At 45.4% G+C, this 26500-nt stretch overlaps 1 long non-coding RNA gene across 2 annotated transcripts; it reads left to right on the top strand.

Moving 5' to 3' along the window:
- Nucleotides 1-18367: 18367 nt before the first annotated feature.
- Nucleotides 18368-26237, top strand: LOC128333983 (uncharacterized). 2 transcript variants are annotated; one of them, XR_008311145.1, is made up of 3 exons: nucleotides 18368-18510; nucleotides 21357-21480; nucleotides 25603-26237. It is a non-coding gene; the product is annotated as an uncharacterized LOC128333983 (long non-coding RNA). The 2 variants fall into 2 exon arrangements; XR_008311147.1 differs by having other exon boundaries at nucleotides 18371-18479.
- The last annotated feature ends 263 nt before the right edge of the window (nucleotides 26238-26500 follow it).

Here is a 26500-nt window from a genome sequence, read left to right as displayed (position 1 = left end):
TCATAGGAACATAGGAAGCTGCCATATACTGAGTCAGACCATAGGTCCATCTAGCTCAGTATTGTCTACACAGACTGGCAGCTGCTTCTCCAAGGTTGCAAGCAGGAATCTCTCTCAGCCCTATCTTGGAAATGCCAGGGAAGGAACTTGGAGCCTAGATGCTCTTCCCAGAGCGGCTCCATCCGCTAAGGGGAATATCTTACAGTACTCGCACTTCTAGTCTCCCTTTCGTATGCAACCAGGGTGGATCCTGCTTAGCTTAAGGGGACAAGTTATGCTTGCTACCACAAGTCAAAGTAAGGTAGCACTATACATTTATTAGGACCAACATTTCAGCATCCCCCTTCTGGGCCCTGCCCTGAGACTAGATGTTCAGGTGGCAGTATTGACCAGAAGCACATTTAGTTGATGTGCTGACTGCATCCATTACTAGAAAAGGCAGACTTGTGGCACATATATTAGTTTCATTATGCTTGAATTACTGCAGTGTGCTCTTTGTGGGACTCCCTTTGAAATAGGCTTGGCCTGAAATGGCTCCACTCTGTTGTTTTAAAGCCCCTCAGGGCGGAAGCGTTCCTCCCTGCCTCCCCGTTGCCCTCATCAGCTGGAAGTTGCCAGAAGTACCAGGCGTGCATGCTCCCGTTGCGTTTATGTGCGCCCCTGCAATGGGTGCATGTGCGCCAGTACTTCCGGCCGATGAGGGCAACGGGGCGGCAGGGAGGAAGGCTGCCACCCTGAGGGGCTTTAAAACAACGGGGCGTTGGCAGGGGAAATGCAGCAGGAAGGGTGAGTGCACCCTCCCCCACCCTTAAGGGAATACCACCCCCGCCGCCAAAACTCTGAAATGGCCTCGGCTGCCAAAACATTTCAGAGGCCTCTTCAATGACCTCTGAAATGTTTCGGGCCCAAGCCTACTTTGAAAATGTTTGGAAACTGCAGCTGGTTCAAAATACTAGGCCAGACTGTTGACTGGAGCTGGACATCAGACTCCCCTACTGCCACAGCTACTTTGGCTTCCGGTTTATATTCTGGGCCCAATATAAGTGCTGATTTTGACCTTTAAAATTGTTCAAGACTTGGGTTTGGGATACCTGAAGGACTGCCTTCTCCCATGCAAACCTGTTCACCTACTGATAATTCCCATGGTGGGCTGTCTCTGCACCAACTTCTGAGCTCCATTTGGCTGAGATGTGGGAGAGGACCTTTTCAGTATCTGTGCCACAATTGTGGAATGACTTGCTGAAGGAGGGAGACGTGCCCCTCCTTGCCGGCCTTCCATTGTCAGATAAAGACTGATATTTTAAAGCATACTCTTGATCTTGAATACCTGCTTTTCTCCTTGTTAGTGGTCTCTTCAATGGTTTTAAAATCTATATTGTCTTTCTCCATCTTCTTTAGTATTTCAAATATTGTATATTGCATTTTATAATTATATATTTTCATTATATTTATTTATTTTTATAATTTGTTTTAAATATTGTATATATATATTTTAGATTTTTAAATCTTTGTGTGGTATTTTATCATTGTGAACCACTCTGGGCACTTTCCACCTTTTCTTTCTTTCTTTCTTTCTTTCTTTCTTTCTTTCTTTCTTTCTTTCTTTTTGAAAGATGAGATATAAATTTATAAACTGCAATGTTGCAAAAACTTTCAAGTTCTCCAGAACTCTTCTTCAGGCTGGATGTCAAGCAAAACTATGGGATATGGGGGGTGAAGAACATGTGCAGATCCCAAGGTCTGCAGTTCAATAGCAGGTTTAAGATGGAGTGCAGGAGGTTTATACAAACTTGATTAGATGAGCCTATATTAAGTATGCCACATTTAGCTTTTTCTAGGTTTCGGGTTGCCCTCTGGGTTACTGAAACATAAATGGCTATTCCTCCATATTTGAGGGATGGGGGAAGGGGAAGTATAGCAGTTAATGGGATCTGTGTGAGATACAAGTGTAAAAGTAAATAAATAAATAAATAAAATACCAAGTGGTCCCTTGTACGGCAGAGAGCAGAAGTAAAGAAAAAATTGATAGCTTTTATATTGCCAGAGCTGGAGGTTACTAAGTGATGCACTAGGTACAGATCAATGGAAGCCAAATTGGATAATATTCCCCGGTGCATATACTCCCCCCTCTCCCCCTGCCAATGAAATATTAAGTCCCATCTACAGGTAATAGTAGATCCTCATCTAAAGAAAAATCTGGTATCTACAAAAGACACAAAAATGGTAGGTAGCTATTTGTGGGGTGGGGGCTCAATCCAAAAGGCTAATGGTCACAATGCCCACCTGCTAGCAAACCCCACCCTCATGCCTTGTGCCCCTCTGTATTCTTCAATGATAAACATGGTGTCCAGGGAGAGATCCTTCATGTGAACAGGAACACTGGCTGTGTCAGCCCAGGGCGTATAGGAGCTTGCTGGTGCATGTGGGAGTTGTAGTGTACATGGTGTATGTAACACCTGAACAGAGCTCATGTCCTTTACCAAATGCTTGGAGACAAATGCTGTGTTCTCCCAGTGGGAGGTAGGTATTATGGAGTGTTTCAGCTTGGGAATGGAGCTTGCTGGAGTCTTTCTGTGGGTGTTCTAACTGTGTGTACACAGTTACATAAGTTTTAGTTAGACAAATGCAGATGAGGAGAAAAACCCGCTGTTTTGACATGCTTTAAAATTCCATCTTCACTCATGGTGAAGCAATTGTTTCCATGCTTTGTGTAGTAATCCAAGAAGGAACAATCACAGAAGGAGTTTATCTGCAAGCTGTCCTCAGTGTTTAGTCTCTGGACGTCCATATTGTATTGCAAAATGTATGAAAAACCTCCTTATGTTAGGACTCTGTCATAACAGCTCTATTAGAGAGTAATCTCACTGACATAATCTCCATCAGGTCTAGAAAAGAAGGTTGTTTATTAAGTAATATCAAGAAATATCTTTAATGGCCAGACAGTGGCTGGAAGTACCTGTTTTTCACTGAAGGCAAGCTTCTTTGAGCCTGGCCAATTCTAAACATCCTCTAGAGAATTTCATGATTTTTTTAGTTCCATGGAGAAGGGTGGGATCACATTTTGTTTTTATCACATAATAGGGAGGCAGGAATTGCCCCATATGTTTTGTCTCTTTCCCCTATAGGAGATTTGCATGGGCTTCAATTACTGTTCTTATAAAATTTGTTCTTTCCGAATTGTGAACGTTATTTCCAAATTGCCTGTAGACGTTTTGAAAAAATACTTTCCTAATGTGCTCCACAGTTTCTTTTGTATCAAAAAATTTGAACAAAGGTTGCTATGTTAACTTTAACTGGTATACCAGTTGCATCTACTGTGGTTATGCTAAATACTCAACATATACTTTTTTGTATAATTACACAGCACAATTGCTTTTCAGTTTCTTATGGACTGAGAGCTGTTGTCTTAGTTCTTAAAACATTGTTTACTCTTTCTTATATAGATGCACCATTTTTCTTTAGTGTTGTTTCTCCTGAACGTATATTGTGCATTTCTTTGGATTGTGCTGACAAGCTCGCTATTAACATTCTGCACAGTGTAACTGATGATTTTCATTTGACATTACAGAGATTACATGTTATAGCTTCGACTTGAACTGATACTTTTAGTGAGGGAAAGCCAGCTACGTGAGCAGTTTTGTTCAGGCAAAGAAAGAGAAATGCAAAGAGAATAAATGGTGAATGGATGCAGCCTTTGAGACTGTACAAATAGCATAGGCAGGTGTTTCTAAAAAAAAAAATTCAGCTTGAAGGCATGGGGAAATGTCTTTAGTATCTTTGCATCAAGGCACCAGCAAACATGAAGTAGTGAAAGCAACTGAGATTTCTTTAAACCTTAGCAAGAAAATAAATGGACAGTGTTCTTAATCTTGCTGCATTTATTTACAAAGGCTTCGGGGAGGGGACATGGTTCAGGGCAGAAGGTCCCAAGTTCAATCCTTGGCATTCCCAGTTAAAAAGGAACTCAGATAGCAAGACTTCTGCCTAAGAATTTACAGAGATGTTGCTAATGACACTAGATGCAGGGTTTTATCAGTATGTTGATTAGCTAGACTGATTATCTAGACCCATTTCAAACTGGCTCTTGGGTGGGCTATGGGGTGGGGACTGCCTTGGTCAGCCTGATGGATGATCTCCAATTGGGAATTGACAGAGGAAGTGCGGCTCTGTTGGTCCTTTTGGATCTCTCGGCAGCTTTTGATACTATTGACCATAGTATCCTTCTGGGGTTGGGGGTAGGGATGTGCACAGAACTGGTCTGGCACTCCTTTTCTGGAGCACCAAACCAGTTCCTTGGACTGGCGTCTGAATGTGTGCACGTGCATCAGCCATTTGCATGACAACACAGAATGGGGCACAGAGAGGAACACTGCTATCTTGCGTGCCCGCTTTTGGAGAGAGCACTGGCAGGGGCTGGCAGGTAGGCAGCGCCTTCTCAGTCTCTTTAAAGGAACCGCCTGCCCTCTTGGGAGTGCTTGGAACTAGTTCTGTGCACATCCCTAGTTGGGGGTATCAGGCACTGCTTTGCAGTGGTTCCGCTCCTGCCTCTCAGGCAGGTTCTAGATGGTATCCCTTGGAGACTGTTCTTCAAAATCTGAACTTCCATATGGTGTTCAGCGGTGTTCCATATGGTGTTCAGCGGGGCTCCATATTGTCTCCAATGTTGTTTAACATCTATGTGAAACCGCTGGGAGAGATCATCAGGGGATTTGGTGCAGGGTGTTATCAGTATACTGATGACACTCAAATCTATTTCTTCATGTCAGCATCATCAGGAGAAGGCATTACCACCTCAAATGCCTGTCTGGAGACAGTAATTGGCTGGATGAGGGATAACAAACTGAGGCTGAATCCAGATAAGATGGAGGTACTTATTGTGCATGGTCGGAACTCGGGAGATGATTTTGATCTGCCTGTTCTGAATGGGGTCACATTTCCCAGAAGGAACAGGTATGCAGTTTGGGGGTGCTTCTTGTTGGAGATGGAGTTCCAGTGCATTGAACTTTTGCACCAACAATCCTAATGACCAATAGGGGCATTGGGAGTAGAAATAGTTAGGGTCTCCTTACCTGTCACTGCTTGCCTCTACTCTGTGACTCCTACTCTTACTCCTAAGGCTCTTCCTGTAGTGAGTCAGTCCTCTTCCTTTCTTCCTAGAGAGAAGGTGGAAACATTTATCTCCCTCCCTCCCTATTCATTATGTAGCTGATAGATAGGTCTTTCCTATCTCAAATGTACTTCACCAATGTATCAATTTAGTTTAGACTCTACATGAGCTCCATGTGTTTCTTAAATAGCTGCAACAACTAAACTCTACACTCTTTAACTGGAGTGGTAGCTCCCTTGGTGCTTTGCTAAATAATCACAAACCCCAACACTTCTGGATCCCAACCTCTCTCTGGTGCTCCAGGTTGAGGCGGCAACCAGAGGTACATTCTATCAGCTTTGGCTGATACGCCAGCTGCATCTGTTTCTTGAGATAAATGACCTCAAAACAGTTGTACATACGCTGGTAACCTCAAGACTTGACTACTGCAATGCACCCTATCTGGGGCTGCTTTTGTACGTAGTCTGGAAACTGCAGTTGGTACAGAATGCAGCCGCCGGTTTGGTCTCTGGGTCATCTTGGAGAGACCATATTACCCCTGTATTGAAAGAACTACACTGGCTACTGATTGGTTTCTGGGCAAAATACAAGGTGATGGTTATAAAGCCCTAAATGGCTTAGGTCCAGGTATTTAAGAGAATGTCATCTTCACTATGAGCCCCATAGCCCATTAAGAACATCTGGAGAGGTCCGTCTGCAGCTGCCACCAGTTTGTTTTGTGGCTATGCCGGGGTGGGCCTTCTCTGTTGCTGCCCCGAGACTCTGGAATGTACTCCCTCTCAAGATAAGAGCCTCCCCATCTCTGACAACTTCTAATTTTTTTTTTAAAAAAACCCTACCTTTTCACCCAAGCTTTTTAATTTAATTGTGGTTTTAAACTATTGTAAGGCTTTTATTTCTGTGCTTTAACTTTTTATGTTGTGAGCCACCCAGAGATGGAAGTTTGGGGCAGCATACAAATTTGATAGAATAGATAGATAGATAGATAGATAATACTAAACTAGATGGACCTATGATCTGACTTCATATAAGCCAGATCATAGCTGCTTGGAATGGTACAGCCTACCACCCATTCTCTTGACCCTTGTCTGACATGGCTTATACTATCTGGCAGTGGGGCTGTTGTAGAAGGCCTGGTAGATATTATAAATGCTTCTCTGCGAGAGGGCAGGATGCCTTCCTCCCTTAAGGTGGCAATCATTAGACCTCTTCTGAAGAAGCCTACACTGGATCCCATCCAAAGCCATCCAAGTTAGTGGCCATCACCACATCCCATGCCAGAGAATGCCATAGATTAATTATGTGATGTGTGAAAAAAATACTTCCTTTTGTCAATCCTAAATTTCCGTGACGTTCAGTTTCATGGGATGACCTCTGATTCTAGTGTTGTGAGAGAGGGAGAAAAATGTATCTCTGTCCACTCTCTCTACTCCATGCATAATTTTATATACCTCAATCATGTCCCCCCGTAGTCTCCTATTTTCCAAACTAAAAAGCCACAGATGCTATAGCCTTGCCTCATAAGGAAGGTGCTCCAGGCCTCTGATCATCTTGGTTGCCCTCTTCTGCAATGTTTCCAGTTCTATAATATCCTTCTTAAGATACGGTGACCAGAACTGTATGCAATATTCCAAATGTGGCCACACCACAGATTTGTATAAGATCACTATAATACAGTATTCTTATTTCCAATTCCCTTCCTAATGATCCCTAGCATGGATTTTGTCTTTTTCACAGCTGCTGCGCACTTTCAATGAGCTTCTCCACCACAACCGCAAGAGCTCTCTCCTGGTCAGACACTGATACATCAGTCACTCAGAGTCCATCAGCGTATATGTGAAGTTGGGGTTTTTTGCCCCAATATGCATCACTTTACACTAGCTTACATTGAACTGCATTTGCCATTCTGTCACCCACTCACCCAGTTTGGAGAGATCCTTTTGGAGCTCCTCACAATCTATTTTGGATTTCACTACCCTAAGTAGTTTAGTGTCATATGCAAATTTGGCCACTTTGCTGCTTACCCCAACTTCTAGATCATTTATATCTAGAATTTATTCTCACCCTCTATTTCCTGTCCTGTTACCACCCAGTTACCAGTCCACCCATGAACCTGTCCCCCTGTTCCATGACTGCTAAGTTTACTAAAGATCCTTGGGTGGGGAACTTTGTCAAAAGCTTTTTTGAAGTCCAAGTATACTATGTCAACAGGATCACCTTTATCCATATGCCTGCTGACACACTCTAAGAACTCCAAAAGGTTGGTTGGTCTAACTATCTATCCTATTTTTATACCACCTAATATATACATCTCTAGGCAGTGTACAGAATTTAATAATATATAACAAGTCACAGATTAAAATCCATGGAACACAATAAAAACAATAGCATGAAACAATTATTAAAACAAAAAATTGCAAGAACAGGTGTGTCTTGAGAGTCTTCCTGAAAACAGAGAAGGAGATGCTCTTATTTCAGTGGGGAGCATATTCCAAAGCCCAAAAGTATTCCAAAAGGTTATTGAGGCAAGACTTGCCCTTGCAGAAGCCATGCTGGTTCTCCTTCAGCAAGGCCCGTTCTTCTATGTGTTTAACAATTTTGTCTTTAAGTATGCTTTCCATCAATTTACCCAGTATAGAAGTTAAGCTAACCAGCCTATAATTTCCCGGATCCTTCCTGGATCTCTTTTTGAAAATTGGAGTTACGTTAGATACTTTCCAGTCTGCTGGTACAAAGCCTGACTGTAGGGACAAGTTACATACTTTTGCTAGGAGATCTGCAATTTCACATTTGAGTTCCTTCAGAACTCTTGGGTGGATGCCATCTGGCCCTGGCGATCTGTTAATTTTTAGTTTCTCAAGACAGTTTAGAAGATCCACTCTCGTCACCCCAAATTGATGACCCCCAACTGAGCCTGAGAAGCTCAGTTCTGGAGAGAGTATCTGGTTAGTGTTCTCTGCCATGAAGACAGACTCATTCAGCTTCTCTGCAATCTCCTTATCCTCCTTAATAATCCCTTTCAAACCCTCATAACCTAAGGGTCCGACCTCCTCCCTGGCAGGTTTTTTGCTGCTGATATATTTAAAGAAGCTTTTTGTTATTCCCCTTGACATTTCTAGCTATATGCTCCTCAAACTTTCTTTTTGCATCCTTTATTGACTCCTTGCATTTCTTTTGCCAGAGTTTGTTTCTTCCTGTTCTCTTCATTTGGGCAGGACTTCCATTTCCTAAAGGAAGTCTTCTTCCCTTTTATAGCTTCCCTGACTCTACTTGTTAGCCACATTTCCTTCATGAAAGCAATCTGCACTGGTGAAATTGGTGAGGTTTTGCCTCCAGTTCTGTACAGGGAAATTTCTTCTAGTTCTTCCAAACAAAGAGAATAACTACATCTGAGAACATCTGCATCTTTTGTTTGATGTCATCCCTGAGCCATGCTCCTCTGGTTGGGCATGGATTAAAACAGACAATATAGATAGTATCTTGGAGGAAAAAGTAATTACTTTTTACTTTGGGAAATCCCCCTAATCATAAGAGGAAGTAAGCCATGAAGACCTCAGAAGTCACTAGCATCTCAATCCTCTATATTTTGTCTAGGAGGGCTGGGCAGGAATCAGCAGAGGAAGAAGTGTCCTGTGCATGTATGACTGTCATTGTTCAGTGAGGAATATTGTGGAGGTAGTAATGCAATGTGCTGTTTTCTTCACTGGCTGTTGTTAAAGGAGAGTTTGGTGAAATATAATTTGGGGATAATCTAAATACAGAAAATTTTTGCCCTGGTGCTCAAAGGTTCCTGAAGTCTCTTCTTTTATCTGACATATAGTAATTTTCCTTGGCAGGGTGACACAGATAATAACTAGTTTTTTTCATGCTGAGAGAGCTTTCTTACCCAGCTTTCTCCTGGGGAGCTGTCTTAGCCTGGAGGGGCATCTGAATGGGCACTGTGTAGGGCGTCTTTTCCCAGAACTGTTGCTTTTACAACCACATGAAATCTAAAACGAATCCATTTTCAGAAAGAGATTTCAGAATGACCAACATTTTGTTCATTATCTTGAAGCCAAATGTTTGTACTTGAATTATAAAAAAAAACTTGTAAAAGGTAAGACCTGAAACTTAATGTCTTTAATTCAGGCTCACTTCTCAAAATCTTAGCTGAGCTTGTTCCTAGGTAACAAATTAATATATTAATGTCTTCTGTCAAAGAAGAAAAATGTAATAATAGCACCATATGTTGACAGAGATCACTTTTTTCTCATATGCCATTCAAAGCCCAAACAGCAAAACTTCAAAATGCTACATATATAATCTGTCAAGTCTTAATTCTTATAGACAAATGTTTCAGTTCTGTTATGAAATCATTGTGGTTATCCCATAGAAGAAGGTATGGGCAGTACATATTTGATGCTCTCAAACTAGTCTTTAATGAACCTGTCTACATTGTCAGAGGTCTAGGAGATCATCGCGTTTTGACTTCTGGCCAGCCTTCCTTTATCAGGCAGGCATCACTTCTTGATGGCCCAGCTTGGTTGCTTGCTTGCTTGCTTGGTGTTTTTTCAATGGGAGCTAGTGGTTGGAAGATGGATGGCAATTGCTGTGAGTGTTTTCCCATTAGAGCTTGGGGAAGGGTGCACATCCCACCTCCACAGCTAAAGTCAGAACTGTGTGCAAAGGCATAGTTGGTTTTGCAGAAAGAGGGCAGAGAGCTGAAGGCACCTCATGAGGTGCAGGGAGCCCCTCTCTAGGGATCTGAGGTGAGGTGGAAGATTTGCTACCTGGAAGGAGTACACAGGCCAGCTTAAGTGTCGGAGCAGCAGGGAAATGCTTGACTAACAAGCAGAAGGTTGCCGGTTTGAATCCCTGCTGGTATGTATCGGGCAGCAGCGATATAGGAAGATGCTGAAAGGCATCATCTCATACTGCACGGGAGGAGGCAATGGTAAACCCCTCCTGTATTCTACCAAAGAAAACCACAGGGCTCTGTGGGCGCCAGAAGTCAAAACTGACTCAGTGGCACACTGTAGGAGTGCATAGTGTCCGGCATGCTACACAATCCAGCACCAGCATTTCTGATCCACCAGGGCAGCTGCACATGTGAAACGAGGGAAGTAGTGCTGTGGGAAGCCTGCATGATGTTTGAGGTTGTTAAGCAACTGCGTGCCTCTGCACCATCACCAGGACTGCCCTTCATGTGTGCAACAGCCCTGGCAGGTCAGAAACGCTAGCATTGGATTTCACTGTAAATGCCAGCTACTGTTTGCCTCCGCTGTGCTCTACCTTTGTCTGTGTGTGTGTATGTGTACACACACACACACACACACACACACACACACACACACACACGGGGTGTGTGTGTGTGTGTGTATATATATATATATATGAATAAATATGTATATTTCTGTGTGTGTGTGTGTGTATGCACACGCGCGCGTGCACGCACACACACACACTCTCTCTCTCTCGAGTAGTGTTCCCCTGGAATTTTTCACGGCTCAGCCAAATGGGGTAATTGCAACAATAAACTAGCTGTGGAGCTTAGATAACAGGGCAGGGAATGGTTTTTATGCAATGACCTAACCTTGATCCAAAAAACTGGAAATGCAGTAGGAAGGCTGTGTGACTGTTTCTGTATTTGCAGCTCCTCCCCCTCCTACTTCTGCCTAAATACTGGTTCACATGTAATTATTATGAATTGCAGGGGTTCTCAAATGAAGGTCCTCAAATGTTGCTGGACTATAACTTCCATAATTTCCAGCCAAAATGGTCTTCAGCCATTTTGAAAATTTTGACAGATTTGAAAAACCTGAAGGCCATTGTTGGGTGGGGTGATGGGAGTTGTAGTCCAACAACACCCGGGGGCCCAAGTTTGAGAAACCTTGATGTAATGTAGTAATTAATGATGAGACACATCCACATCATTTAATTAACCAACATGATGATACAAGGTGCAAGGAAAGTATATTACTAGAGGTGGATGTTAGGACATGGAATATTTATTATTTATATATTACATTTATATCCCACTCTTCCTCTGAGGAGCTCATGGTTATTTTTATCCTCACAACAACCCTGTGAGGTAGGTTAGGCTGAGAAAGACATGACTGGCCCAAAATCACCCAGTGAGTTTCATGGTTGAATGGGGATTCAAACTCGGGTCTTCCCAATCCTAGTCCAACACTCTAACCACTATGCTATGCTGTTTAGTAAGTGACTTCAAGTGATTCAAGTGAGTGATCTGTGCTGCACAGTGTGGGGACAGGAAATGGTTTCAAGAGTCACAAATTATTCCGAGAAGGCATTCTTTTTGTGCAGATTAACATTAACAGCACAATGTGTGATTATATGATCAATATATAATTGAAGGGAAACACACAACATAACTGAACCAACCTCCCTTCCTCCCTTCCTTCGTATGTTGGGGCTACAGGAATGCAGTGCAAGTGATATTCTCTGATTGTGTGGATAAGATGATAGAGTCGGATATCACTTTTGGTAATAATTCTGTAAAATTCATAAAGCCTGTAACAGAATATAATGTTGGGGGTTGTTGGGGAGCCACATGTAGGTTGGAAGCCAGGCCATGTTCATGCAGCAGTAATTTCTGTGTGAACCAGCCCCTGTCGCTGGAGGCAGCAGCATACACTACCTCTGCAAACTGTGCTGTTGCAACAGCCCCACAAGGTACCGCTGGATCATGGACACTGTAGCATTGGTCACACATACTGTCTCCAAGTTGGAGGTACAAAGAGCACCTGTGCTTGAGTGCTCCTCAGCTGTGGTTCCATGCACCCCTGAGGCACTTATGGGAGGGCAAGATCACATGAATTTTACAATGAATTTTTGAATTTGCCCTAAAATGAATGATATGATGTGTTGGTAAAACTGCTGAGGACTGATGTTATGGGAACATTCGGTTTACAGAAGTTTGTAAAGAAAGGCTTATGGCACAGAAAATGATCTCTAAAAGTGAGTTGTGACCTTATTATCTCCAGTTAGATCATGAATTTATAGAAGGAAATGGCCTCTTCTCCCATTCAAGGCAATTGGCTAAATTTAGAGATTCTAATAATGGCTGCAAGTTAATTTTTGAATAGAAGACTTTGGTTTGTTGTGAGCTCTTTTATTGGGTGCTTTTATTCTGGTTTATAAGGAGACTACCATAATGGTAACAAAACGATAACAGTGAACCGGAATGCTTTCTGAAGGATATAGCAACACATAATCCCAAATATTTGTGGGTATGAAATATGTGATGATTGAAAAATCCCAATTTAATGGTAGTCATTGGGATAATGTGGCCACATGAGCACAAGTCTGCAATTAAGAAGTATTCGATATGATGGTCTCAGCAACAGGAATAAATTAAATAGAAATAAAATCAGGGGTTGGCTCTGATTTGGCAATGTGGTGCCAAAACCACAATATAATTAAATGATAACGATCTTAAGACCTTTTCATTTCTGTACTCCATTTATTCGCACTAACTGATTTATTCCCTGCTTTGCAAGGTTCATTTTACAGTAAACTGACTGACTGCTTTAATAATTTGAGGCCTCTCTAGCACTGACAGCAAAGACACTCATATTTCCGCCTTAAGAAATAAACAAACAGTATACTAAACAAAAGACTTTTTGGTTTCATTAGAAGAGACTGTGAGTCAAACTACACATGACATTAAACACGTAGCCCCATTCTTTCTTTTTTAGTTATGTTTGCATCCCACACTTCTTCCAAGGAGCTCAGGATGGCATATGTGATGGACAAAAAGCAGTGGCCCAATTCTGGCTTCCCTTCATTCTCTAGCCCACAACCTGCAGCAGCTCTACAGCCAGCCAGTGGCTGCATCCGCATGTAACATGGAAATGGAGATTGTCAGACCCACGGTTAATTTCGCTAACCATGATCACAGACATTTGTCCAACTGGAAACCTCCAACTTCAGGCTAGGGGAGCCCCTCCCTCCTCTGGTCCACCGAGGCCACATCCCAGAAAGCTCCATAGCACTCGCATCGCTAGACTGTGGGCCAGGCGTCAGCATGTCACTAGAGCAGCAGCCATTGGCCATGATCTTAAAGGAGGCATGCAGAGTGTGATTGAGCCTTTTCGGGAAAGGTTCGCCTGCTCTTGGCAGGGAATGGGCATTTAAATCCCTTTAAATGCCATGCCTGCTCTTCTTCTGACAGCAACTGCACTGCTGCCCTCCTAAGAGCACTGAAACAAAACTGTCTTGCACAAGCACAATTTGGGGGGTGGGTCCTCGGGGCCCCTATTTGCCTGTTACTCAGGAAAGAGAAGGAAACATGATGACTTCCTAGGAAGGAATATGTATATGAGGGATGGCAAAGGATCCTGTTGTCTGGCTCACTGTGGGTGCTCTAGCTATGGCTCACCCTGGCAAAGCAGTCCATGCAGACCAAACCACACTCTTGTCCCCCTGGTGGCTTGCCACCAGTGGACTTGCATTCTCATGAGAGGGCCAGTCTATTGGGGAGGACCTTAGGCTCTTCTAAACCTTCAGACATCCATCAGACTGCACCTCATGAGTTGAGCAAACCATCTGTTTATTGATAGAACTCTTGCACAGCTACAGTACCCTCTCCTCTCCATGGAAGCCTTTGATGCACCCAAAGGAAATTTTGATGCTGCAAGTGTCAGAACATTGCCACGTGTGCTGACTGGGGAAACACCGGGTGCAGGGAGAGATCTTTACTCTCTTTCAAATTTCCCGGGTTTTGTGCCATATGCAGATCTGCTGCCATGGGGTATCGTGTGGGAGGGGATCCCTGATTTCCAGCAACTCCAGGAGAGTGGAGTCGCCATTCTAGGCAAAATCAAAGATGGACATGTTCAAATGGGTGGATGGGCTGGCAGAGGGCATGCTGTGACAGTTTCCTGGTGGCAGTTGCCAAGACAGGGAGAGCTTTGGTCAGGTACTTGTCCATGTGGCAGCCATCCATCATCCTCATTCATGTAGAAACACTTCTTTCATTAGGACAATGCTGATCTTGCTTTCCTGGCCCTTCTCAGGAGTAAGCCTAGGGGCCACACAGGTACCCCCAAGGGGAAGGGGGTACAAAACATAGACCTTAGCCATTCAATAATCCCTGCTTGGAGCTGCCTATTAAACCCAACTCTGGGTATCGCCGCCCTGCCATATGTTTCCACCCCAGTGCTCTAATGGGGTTGCCCTGTCTATGTTGCTATCTCAAAGGGTGCGCTTGTGAACATACATAATTGTTGCATCATTTTGGGGGCACAAAGCATATAGTGCCTGTCCTGTCAGCCCCGTTTCCTTTCTCTCCTGCTTGCCAGGAGGGTAGATCAGGGGACAGAGTAAGAATAGGGAATGCTTCTGTGTGACTTTGCCATTTGACAGGCTGACAAGCTTGGGCTGGGTGTGGTTGCTGGGGAACTGCTTTGTTGGATCAGAGGCAGGGGGACGGGGCGAGTGCTCAGAGAGGCGGCTAGTGAGAAGTGCCAAAGGCATGGAACTGGCAAGATGCTAGGTGGGTCTGTGCTGCTGTCTTTATGACTGTGGCTCCATAAAGCGAATGAAACAACACTTATGGTGCCATCTGCATTCAGATGTAACACCACCACTACCAAACCTCAGGTTGGGGTGGCAAAACTTACTACAAACTGAAGGTTCAAATTGGAAGTTGGTAAGGCAAAATGCAGATCACTTTTGCCGCAAAACTGTGATTGCATGCATTTGGATGTAACTGAGTTCCAAACTCTGCTCCGCTTAACTGTAGTTTTGCGTTACACGTGAATGTGGCCAGTGAGTCACATAACTCTAAACCACGATCGAACCATGTTTTGACATTATTAGCACGAGCCTCAGGCTAGCATGCTTCCCTACCCTTCTGTGTGCAAGTGGAAGACATGGAAGCTATTCTCACGACCAGCAAAAACAGGGCTTGAGGTCTGAAGGCAGGGTTAGTACTGATGTGTTTCAGAAAACCAAAGTAACTCCATTTTACTTAGAATACCTCACTCTAACTTAAAGTAACCCCAGCCCAGCTCAGCTCAGAGCCTTCAAAGCCTCACATGATCAACATCATTATCTCTCCCCACTAAAATGTATCTATGAAATTTGGTTCTCACAGGGTTCTCACTGTTCTTTTGCTGACAAATTAAGAAAACAGGATGTATCCAAATAAGGAGTGATCACCAGATGAACAATGAATCATTCGCATGCGTACTAGATGCTTAGTCCACCATTTTGTTGCCATGTCTAGGGTATCAGCATCATTCAGATTGTTTGTATAAATGTAAGATGCACCTATAACCAATTTGTATTCAGCTTGAGAGCGTAAAGCCCGCTGATTACCTGTTCCTATCGTGAAGCAATAAACGCCTCTGATTGATTCCCTTGAGTCTGTTTGATTGGCTAAAAGCGGGCCCAAGACGAGCCGGGGAATTCACATCAGTACTACGATGTGAAACCTCGGCAAGCTCTCAAACAGGGCTCTGTCAAAAGAGGGTCACCCAGTTCCCAGCCCCTCCTCTAAAACCAGGTTCAGCAAGCAGAGGAGGTTGCCTACCCCCTCCCAGTGCTCGTGTGGAGCCAGGGAACGCTGTGGGACCCGGCTTGAGGCTCCCTCCCCTCCTATTCACCGGGGACACCATAGAGCCTGGATACCAGAGTGCCCTGCAAAGCAAGCACGATGTTTGGGAAAAGCCTGGCCAGCCACAGCTCTCAGCAGCACTCGCTCTAACTTTCTTAAAGTGACAGGCACCTTGCAAATGAGCCCAAGGGAAAATATGAACATAGGATGCTGTTTTCGACTTAGTCAGATCATTAGTCCATCCAGCTTAGTACTGTCGACACAGACTGGCAGTGGCTTCCTGAGGCTCTCAGGCAGGATTCCCGCTCAGCCCGACCTGGAGATGCCAGGCAGGGAGCTCAAATCCTTCTTCCTATAGCAGCCCTATCACCTTCCTATAGCAGCTCTATCACAGACACATATGTCATACTATTCATTCATTTTACATTTTACTAGCTGACCCTGCACAGAACATCTGTGTGGTCTTGTACTGAGCCTGTGGCATCGCACCCCCACAATGCTCTCGCTCGCTCTCGCCACCCCCTGCAACGTTCTCGCTCGCTCTCGCCACCCCCCGCAACTCTCTTGCCTGCTCTCGGCACCCCTGCAATGCCCTCACTCATTCTCGCCACCCCCGCAACTCTCTAACCACCCCCGCTCTCCCACACAAGTCTCTCACCCCCCGCTCGCTCCCCGCAAGTCTCCCCCCCGCAAGTCTCTCACCCCCACAAGTCTCTCGCTCATGCTCTCTATCCTCCGTCTTTCTATCTCTGTCTCACAGTCCTTGCTTCCCCCTGCCACTGCCAGGGACTGTCACCCGCTCGCCTGACAGCCTCCGAGCTCCCTGCCGCTTCACGGCGCAGCTCAGCCAACCGCCTGCCGCCCGCAACCTCCAGAGCCAACTGTCCAGCTCCCCAAGCTGCCCCCAGCCTCTGAGCTCCCTGCTGCTACACAGCGCCCCTGATCCAACTGTCAAACTGCTTTCCAGCTGCCCTGCAGGGCGCATGGCCCATCTTGAAGAATTAATAATATAGAATATCCCGCTCTTCCCCTAAGGAGCACAACAACCCAGTGAAGTAGGTCAGGCTGAGAGTGAAGTGACTGGCCCAGAGTCACCCAGCAAGTCTCATGGCTGAATGGGAATTTTTGTGCTCCTTCCTGTCCCCTGCAAGTCACTGGACAAGAGCAGGAGTGTCCCTGCCCTTGCCTGCAGTGTGGTGTAGTGGTTAGGGTGCTGGACTAGGACTGGGGAGACCCAAGTTCAAATCCCCATTCAGCCATGAGACTTGCTGGGTGACTCTGGGCCAGTCACTTCTCTCTCAGCCTGACCTACTTCACTGGGTTGTTGTGAGGAGGAACTTGAGTGTGTAGTACTCTGGGCTCCGCCGGTTCCTCCTTCCATCTGCTGCCTCAGAGAAGATGCTTCCCGACACCGCCACCCCCCGCCGACCGCCAAGGCAAGGGCAACAGCACCCTTGCCCTTTCCAGGTAGAAAATGCACAGGTGATGGGGCTGCTGCTATCCCCTTCCTGGTGCCTGTGCGGGGGGAGGGTGCATGCTTGTCTACTATATGGTAAGAAGAAGGATGGTGGGGTGGGGTGGGGGCTGGAGCCAGCTCCCGTGGTGTCAGGGGGGTGGAACAAGAGTGACCATGACCGCTGGATTGACAGACTGTCCACGCAAGGGTCACAGAGGCGGATGGTCAGCCCAGCAGCCGCTCCTGCTCTGCCCGTCACTGCCCCGGGGGGGGGGGGGGGAGCGGTGCGCACATGGTGACTGGGACACTTGCAAAGTGTTTCGGCCTCATGGTGGCAATGGCAGTGGCGGCGGGGGGCTTGCGGTGGCCACAGGGGGCTCAGCGGCAGGCAGAGCAGTTCCTACACCCACTTGCCTGGTAACGTGAGTGGCCTCTGTGCACGCGCAGAGGACCAAAATGGGTTGCAGATTGACTTCCCTGTTATTTGGGAGGCTGCCAGGGAGTGGCAGTGGCAGATTGATGGGGAGGCATAGTCTCCACTTGGCTACGGTGGTGGGGGGGCAAGGGGGGTTCTTAACCTCTACACACACTATACAGTGGGATGGGGGGGGCCACAGAGGCCACAGCTGCGGGAAGGGTGAGGGGGCGGGGCAGGTTCTCCCTTCTGCCTTCCAAAACCATGCTGTTGTACAGTGGGATGGGGCGATGGGGGCTACCACAGCAAGAGTGAAGGGGGTGGTGGCACATGTGGCAAGGAGGGCAGGTGCACACTTCCCATTGCCTGCTTGTCTACCCGTCCACTGTGATCAAGGGGGCAACTGGACATGGGTGGTAGGAGACACATCTCATCGCCCTTGCCACCAGCTTAGTGCCTGGGCTAGTTGTGGGGGCCAATTGCTCTCACCGGCATCTGGCAACTGCTCCAGGGGGCATCTGCTGTGTCCCTCCTGGATCTGGGGTATGTGTTGGGGTTTGTGTGTGTTCATGTTGGCTATTCCTTTGCTGGCAGCTTCAGCTACAGCTGCTCTCTTCTCTCGCCTGCCTTGTTGTGAGCAGGGAGTTTTGGGCATGGGGATGGAGTTCAGTGCCTTTGACAGTGCTGCAGTTGCCAGGGAAGGTTACTGATCAGGCTACCAATCAGGGAGCAGCAAAGAAGGACTGCAGATTGGAGCCCTCTGAGTGGTCTCCTTGGGTCACGTGCTTGCCCCGTCCACTCAGGGAACTGCTGTTGCGAGGGGTGGGGCTGGAGGACCAAGAATGCTACTTGTGGCTGGCGAACCTAAAAATGTTAATCGTCTGTCTCTCACACTCCCTGCCAGGTCTGCAGCATGTACCCGTCTGTTTGCTATGAGGTAAAAATAGGGTTCTATCTGCTTTCAGAAGGTAACCCTATTTTCTGTTCGTCTGAATAACTTCATGTTCTCCTGTTCCAGGTTTAAAACAAATTGCAGTTTGCCATTGTGTCTGAACTCAGCAAAACACAGTTTGTTCTAACCACAGTTTGTGATCCTGATTCGATATCCTGCCTTGTTCCCAAACTGTGTTTAGAACAACACTATGGACCGGGTCTCACGATCAGTGAGACCCGGTTTGGGGCAGTGAGCAGAAAGAGCGGGCTAAGCCCTCTCTCCTCGCTCACAAGTGGGCAGGGAGCACTGGGCGGCTGGATTGGCCACCCACATGATGGCCGGCTCTGTGACGGAGCCGGCGGGGGGTGGGGGAAGTGGGGGCCGCATGGCCCCCGCAAGCCCCAGTATGCCCTGTGCGAGTGCGCAGGGCATACTGGGGAGACCCCTGGAGCCGGGAGGTGGCTTTTCGCCTCCCGGCCGGAGGTCTACTCATGAATAGGTGTGGCGTGAAGGCGTGCCGCGGCTACTCATGATCCTAAAAAGCAGGTTTGCTGGAGCGCTCGCTCCTCAAACCTGCTTTTTAGCAGGGGTTCTCGAGCAGGTTACCCACTCAAGAACCACCGGGCTCGGCTGCGAGCCCGGTGGTTCTTACGGTCAACAAAAATCAGGCTAGCCTCTGCTAGCCCGACTTTTGTTGATTGTGAGAATCGCCCTTATACCTATTGATTGACAATTACAAGAATTCTCCTTGATAATGTGATATGACAACTTTTATACAGTCTTTATAAAACTACTCTTTAGGAAGGACAGTTCAAATATTTGGCTTGGTAGTCACCCAGAAACAGTGGGATCCTAGTGCTGCTCAGCAGGACCTCTGATTTACCCCTGCAACCTCCTACATCAAGCCCTGGAATCCCAGGAGCACCGGTGACACCAAGCTCCAACCTCAGTGTCTGCTGGGCTGCTCAGTGTATTTTCCAGCCTCACTTGAAGATGCCAGGGATTGAAGCTCTGGTAGATGCTCTACCAATGAGCTATGGCCCCATCCCCTAAGGGGAATATCTTACAGTGTTCACATGTACTAGGGGTGTGCATTTTGGAATTTTCTTGTTTCGATTTGTATCCGAATCGAAACATCCCCATTTTGTTTTGTACCCAAATTCTCTGAATCCGAATCAGCCCTGTTTTGTTTTGTAGCCAAATTTTTTGAATCTGAATCCGAATTGATTTGGATTTTTAAAAAGGGTCCCAGGGCAAAAAGAGTAGGTGGTGGTGGTGGTGTCCAATGGGTGGAAGCTACCACCCAAATTTCAAAGGAATTAGGCAAAGGGCTGGTTTTTTGTGGATTTTTAAAGTTTAACATCTTTAAGAATTTTCCCATAGGGAATAATGGAGATTCCAGCAAATGTATTGCTTCAAATCAAGGGGAAAGGGATGACCCAGAGCAGAGTGTGGTGGGTGGTAGTGCCCAATGGGGGCAAGGAAACTTCCAGAATTATTTCAAAAAAATTGAGCAAAGGGCTGATCTTTTGTGATTTGATGAAGTTTACGTGTCTAAGATTTCTCCCATAGGGAATAATGGAGGTTTAGGTTTCAGCAGCCCCATAATTCCACTTGGGGGGCACTGGGGTTGCCCAGAGCGAGGGGTTGTGTAGTGCACATAGGGTGCCAACCACCCCCATACCCACAAGCCTGTGGGGTACTGGGTTTTGTTGTTTCTGAGGTGTTCATTGTAGATTCTCTGGTAGCATATGAGATTTTCAGTGAAAAACAAGAATCCACTTTCATATGCTACCAGAAAATCTACACTCAGAACACCACAGAATCAACAGAACCCAGCACCCCATGGGTTAGCAATCCTTCCCCTGGCCAATGTGGGGTCAGTAAAGAGTGGCTAGAAGCAAAAGAGCCAATGCGGAACAAGGAGGGAATTGTCAGCAGGTCAGCCCATGATTTAGGTCACTGATCAGGAGGCTGGAAGGGTGGGAAATTCAAAGAGATGTCAAACACAAAATGGAGACTGACTCAGAGATCACCACAAAATGGAGGTTCGAAACAACAAAACGTTTTGTAGCCGAAGCAGGGACATTTTGTTTTGTATACAAAACTTTTGGATCTGGAAAATGGGTGTTTTGTTTTGTCTACAAAACACCCCAAACAGGCTGTTTTGGGTACAAAACGTTTTGTATCCGAAACGTTTCGCACATCCCTAACATGTAGTCACCCATCCAAATGCAATCATTTACTCCTGCTTAGCAAAGGGAATAATTCACACTCGTTACCACAAGACAGCTCTCCTTCGCAAATAGCATCACATGTGATTCTCAAAGTGCACTGTGTTTTCCAAATGAGTGTGCTCAACACTTGTAGCCTTTCGTTCCTGCTGATTTTCTGAAAAGGCTTTTGAATCCATTTCAGAAGTTTGAAAACAGTTTTAAATGAAGTAAAACTGTACATATCCAGGTGTCACAGGATATAATCAAGTTCCAGCATATGGCTGCAATGAATCAATCAGGAAATGTAACTCAAAAATATGAAACTGATTTTTTTAAATTAAAAAGAATTGTCTCTGACTTCCTTGGAAAACAATTCTGCTTTTTATCCTAAAAAAGTGTTCTGTTTTTAATGCTCAGAAAGTGTAGCCTGAATTTAAGTGCAATGAAATGCAATTTCATAGTACATTTCAAGCTTGAGCATTTCCAGAACTCTGGTCTTGCTTTAGATTTGGGATTTATAATGATAAAGAGAGCTATAACTGTATGTGAGTTGTTTTCAGTTATGAAAACAATTTCATGAGTATTTTTTCCACTTGATTCTTGTGGTGATTCAGATAACCAGTATTTCCACCAAAATCTTTTTCTTTTTTCATTCATTATACAGAGAGATCTGGATGGAGCTGATGTGTGAAAATGTTCCAGCATACAAGATGTTCTGAAAAATCATACCAAAATAAGGGGTGTGCATGCACTGATTTTTGTGATTCGATTTGACCTCAAATCAAATTGTAAGAATTCAAATTGATTCATTGAACCATTACTGGCTGGTTCAACAAATAGATTTGGAAATTCATAAAAAATTCTTAATTAACCCATAGGGAACAATGGGAAACATGAATCACCCCATTGTTCCCTATGGGTAGGTCCTGGGGACACCAAAGTGGGTTGGGTGGTGGGGCATGATGGGTGCTAACTACCAATCAACCCACAAAAGAAATTTTCAAGCAGGTGATTTGAATTTTTTTAACCTTTCCCCCAAACCCTCATAGGATCCTATGGAAGATTTGGGGAAAGGCTAAAACATTGTTTAAAAGCAGTTGCTTGCCCATTTCCTTTGTGGGTTGAGTAGTAGGTAGCACCCATCATTCCTTGCCACATAACCCACTTTAGTGTCCCTAGGACATACCAATGGGGAACAATGGGGTGTTTTGCATTTCCACATTGTTTCCCATGGCCGGAACAAGCTTCACTCACAGAATGCACACAAGTTTCTCATTGCAAATTGCAATGTATTTTGAAATTCCGCCTTGAAAAACATTGCAGAAGCACACACAGTAAAATGGCATCTGTCCTGAACACACATTTCAAATGCAGTCCAAAAATGGCCATCAAAGAATCACTGGCCCAGAATCCACTGCCAGTCACAGTGCGTGTGCTGCAGTAAAATCATTGCCACATGTTGCTCTCTCACGACTCCATCCTTTCTTGCAACAGTTGCCACAGCACAGCAGCACCCTTAGCAGCCAGCATGCATAGCCATAAGCTCAGCAAGAACAATGTTGTTCTTGCTGAGAACAAATAAGCTCAACAAGAACAATGCAATAGAGAATGTGAATTGCAGAGCAGAGCACTGAGTGAAGCACAAGTTAGTCTCAAGGCCAGACATGGAACTCATCACAGCAATCACCAAGAAATAACACACAGAAAGCTGCCATATTTCTTGCCACAACACCATCACACAAACGGACCAAACAGCAGCTCAAGGCAGGCACGCAGGCATGACCCAAGTTCTGCCTTTATCAGTCTGAGATCCGGCAAAACCAGATAGTCATAGCAGCAAGCAATAGCACCAGAGGCGTATCTAGGGAAAATAGTGCCTAGGGCAAGCATATATATATATATATATATATATATATATATATAATGGCCGCTGAAAACAAAATGGCCACCACACATGCTCAAATGGCCTCTGCAAGGCCTGGCATGGCCTAGGGCCTCACAGAGGCCATTTGAGCATGTGCAGAGGCCATTTTGTTTTTGGTGGCCATTTTTAATTTTTTTAAATAAAATGGCACCCCCCTTCAAGTGGTGCCCGGGGCACGTGCCCTGCCTGCCTCACCCTAGATACACCCCTGAATAGTACAGCAATATACTCAGTGCTGAGAAAAGAATATAAACCACAAAATCAAACCTCCCTTGATTTCTTCCCCCTCTCCTGATGTAAGGGCTCGCTCTACTTCCTAGTCCCTTTTGAATACATTTTGAATTTCCCTCCTTTTTGTTCTCCCTTTGTCAGTCTGAGTTCTAGCAAAACAGTTATAGCAGCAATAATATACTCAGTGCTGAGAAAAGAAAACCACAAAATCAAACCTCCCTTCCTCCTGTCCAGGAGCATAGCGAGGCTGGTGGAAGCCCATGTGCGGCCGCCATGGCCCCTGACTGTGCCCCCTGTGTCTGACATTAGACGCAGCCTGGGGAGCCATGCCCCCACGTCTGACGCCAGATGCGGGGCCTGGTTTCAGACCCAAATAATCACATACTTTGCCTTAATCACATACTTTTCTTTTTGTGGCCAAAAAGAAAAGACCAGACCGACTTGTCTCTTACTCCGCCATAACAAGGAGGGGAGATCCCTTGGCTCTGAGCCTCTGTGCGGAATTGGTCATTACCAGGCCCTTTTTTCAGTCAGGGGCTGAGAGAACAGAGGACTACTACTTGCAATGAGGTAGTTATCACACCCTGTGATTTGGGGAGGGGGCCACAGATGAGAGACCGAGCCGCTGGCTTGAGAAACAGGCCGCAGCTGCTCGGCGCACATCCAGGCCCTCTGCGAAGGGAAGGAGTCATCGCCGCCACAACGGCATGGGCAGTGCGCGCCAAAAAGAGAGTTGCTGCTGCTGCTGGAGCAGGACGCGGCTTTCCTCCGCCGGCACCCTAAACAAAAATGGAACTTCCTTTGGGGCTCTGTGTGCTGGTTAGATGAAGAATGTGCCGCAATGAGGCAAACCCATGACGATGGTCTACCAGAGCTGACTCTTGTGGAATAAAAGCCCTAACCTGCCCCTGCTTACTTCATGATCTCTCACCTACACTGCCTCTTGACCTTATCTCTCTTGTAGCTTATGGCCCGGCGTTGTTTGCTCACGGTGGTTTTAATGGCTCAATTTTGGTTTATTTAAGTGTGCAATATTAAGATATGTATGCACGGAAAGGCAGCTCAGGAGAGTCTGCTCCCCCCTCCTCTATGTGTCTGGTATCCCTCCGCCGCCACTCACTCACCCGGACTTCCGAGCCATGCCAGCCTGCTTCTCCCGAGGAGACCACCACCCTGCAGGCTGATGCTGCTGTTCTGGTGCCGCTCCGCCGCCTGCCACAAGCAACAGCAGCAGGCCCTGCCACCTCCCTGCTACTGCTGCTCCCGGGAGAGTAGCTCTGGCCACGCTGCCAGTGCAGCGCGGGCCAATTTCAGCTGGAAATAATGCCCCTACATCTGACCTCAGACGTGGGGTGTGTGTCTGGGGCCCCTGATTGGGCGTGGCCCGGGTTCTTTGAATCTGTTTGCCCAATAGTGGCTCCGCCCCTGCTCCTGTCCTCCTGATGTATTCTCTTCTTGCATAAGGGTGCTCTCTTTCTGCCTCTCAGTCCCTTTGAATACATTTTGAAATTCCCTCCAAAAGTGTTCCCCCTCCCTCCCCTCCCCCTGCAACCAATGGGGGCACATTTGTCCTTGCCAACACTTGATTTGAATTTAAACAAGCCAACAAAGAAGCAAGGATATCTCAAGCCAATCAGCAAGGAGGGAAAGCCTACAAGAATGGCTGCATGAATCAGGGCTGATTGGAGTCAACCTTGAATCAGCCCCTTCATTTAAGGGGTTTGATTTGATTTGTGGTCGAATGAGCGAATTGCCCTCAACTCAGCACAAATTGGTTCTCACATGAATCGAATTGTACATCCTTATCTAAAAGCGTTAACTGTGGCACAGAACATTGTAGACCCTGGCTAGCACTGCTTTACTGACATTATTGACATTAAGTTATGTTTTATATAGTGTGAAATAGGACTGCTGTTTTTTCTTGGAAAACAATCTCCCTTAAAACAGATAGTGGAAAACACTGGACGGTGGCTGTTGCTGGTTACCAAATGTTTATTTTTAGATTGTGAGCCTCTTTGGGACAGGGAACCATCTTATCTATTTATATGTATTTGTAAACTGCTTTGAGAATTTGTGTTGAAAAGCAGTATATAAATATTCATAACAGTAGTAGATTTTGTTCCTTTCCACAGACTGGTACGATAACAAATAAAAATATGAGAAATATTTATATACTGCTTTTCAACAAAAGTTCTCAAAGCAGTTTACATAGATATGAATGACTGGAGTGGCTCCCTGTCCCCAAACGGCTCATAATCTAAAAAAGAAGCATAAGATAAACACCAACAGCCTCCACTGGAGGGATGTTGTACTAGGGATGGATAGAGTCAGTTGCTCTCCCCTCGCTAAATAAAGAGAATCGCCACTTTTAAAAGGTGCCTCTTTGCTCAGTTAGCGGGGGAGTTACATCATGTCCTGCTGTTGTTGTTCTTTTAAAATAACCACCTGTAGAAGATTGGCATTTTAGTCCCAAGAAACTGTCCAAGCACACAGCAATCTTTGCTTTAGTCCCAAGAAACTGTCCAAGCACACAGCAATCTTTGCTAATCTCACTTAGTAGACCATCTACACAGTGGTGGGTCTTCAGATTGTACCTTTATTAATATATATTGTCAGCAAGCTTTTTATAAGCGAAACCTTGAAGAGGAGAAAGTTGGTGCTTGTTTGATGTGTCCAAACAAAATATGTCTGTCTCATCGGGGATGAGTTTCCCTCACCCTGTTCCTGATTGTTGTATTCTTGGTAATTTCTGCAGCATGCTAGCTGGCCTCGCACATCAGCTTCTGAAGGGCAAATGATGGTATTTTTCTTCATGAAAAGGAATTTGTAATGGACTTTGCCAGAAATAGCAGGAACTCAGTATCTTGTGCAAAAAGAAAAAGAAAAAGAAAGAAAGAAGAAGGATGTGAGTCATTATCAACATCAGGACGCCCAATGTATTCTACACTCTCCATGTCTTCTATGACATATGAGATGGGAAAAAATGGTGGGGGGAGATTGAGAAAGGAAAATAGAGACCCCTCGTATGTAACAAGTCTCAGTTGTACCCATCCCTCTGAAATCCACTTTGCTTCACATTGTTCCTGTTCGTTAGAATTGCTTGGTTTATTTTCCGACTCTGAAGATGGTCCCTCTGCAATGAAAAGAAGGAAACTGGTTGTATTGGAGAAGTGACAATATTGAAGTTAAGTTTAATTGCAATAAACTCACTTACTAGGAAGTCAACCGGTTACCATTGAACTCAATAGGGCTTCCTTCTGAACAAGCATGGTTAGTATTGTGCTGCTGAAGCAAAGGCACGTCGGAAAGGAACTTAAAAGTGACATTTTAGTTTTTTCATGATTGCTTGTAAACAAGGCACTCTTCCAAATTATTTAATTTCTAATACAAATAAGCCACCTTATCTATCTATCTATTTATCTATCTATCTATTACAGTATTTGTTCTCTGGAGCAAGAGCATGGCTGCACAATTTTGGCCCTCCTGCAGATGTTGAATTAAAGCTCCCATAATCCATTATGGCTGGGGATGAAGGGAATTTTAATCAAAAAGCAGCTGAGGGGCTGATGTTGTGCAGCCCTGCACTAGAGTAAAGTGAAAGAAGCTGAATCAGAAACTGAGCCATTTTGATATTATTATTATTATTATCTTGT

This window comes from Hemicordylus capensis, chromosome 1, assembly GCF_027244095.1.
Source record: "Hemicordylus capensis ecotype Gifberg chromosome 1, rHemCap1.1.pri, whole genome shotgun sequence".
Lineage (NCBI taxonomy): Eukaryota > Metazoa > Chordata > Lepidosauria > Squamata > Cordylidae > Hemicordylus > Hemicordylus capensis.
Note: the sequence above shows the minus strand (reverse complement) of the source record. Positions and strands in the feature narration are given on the sequence as shown.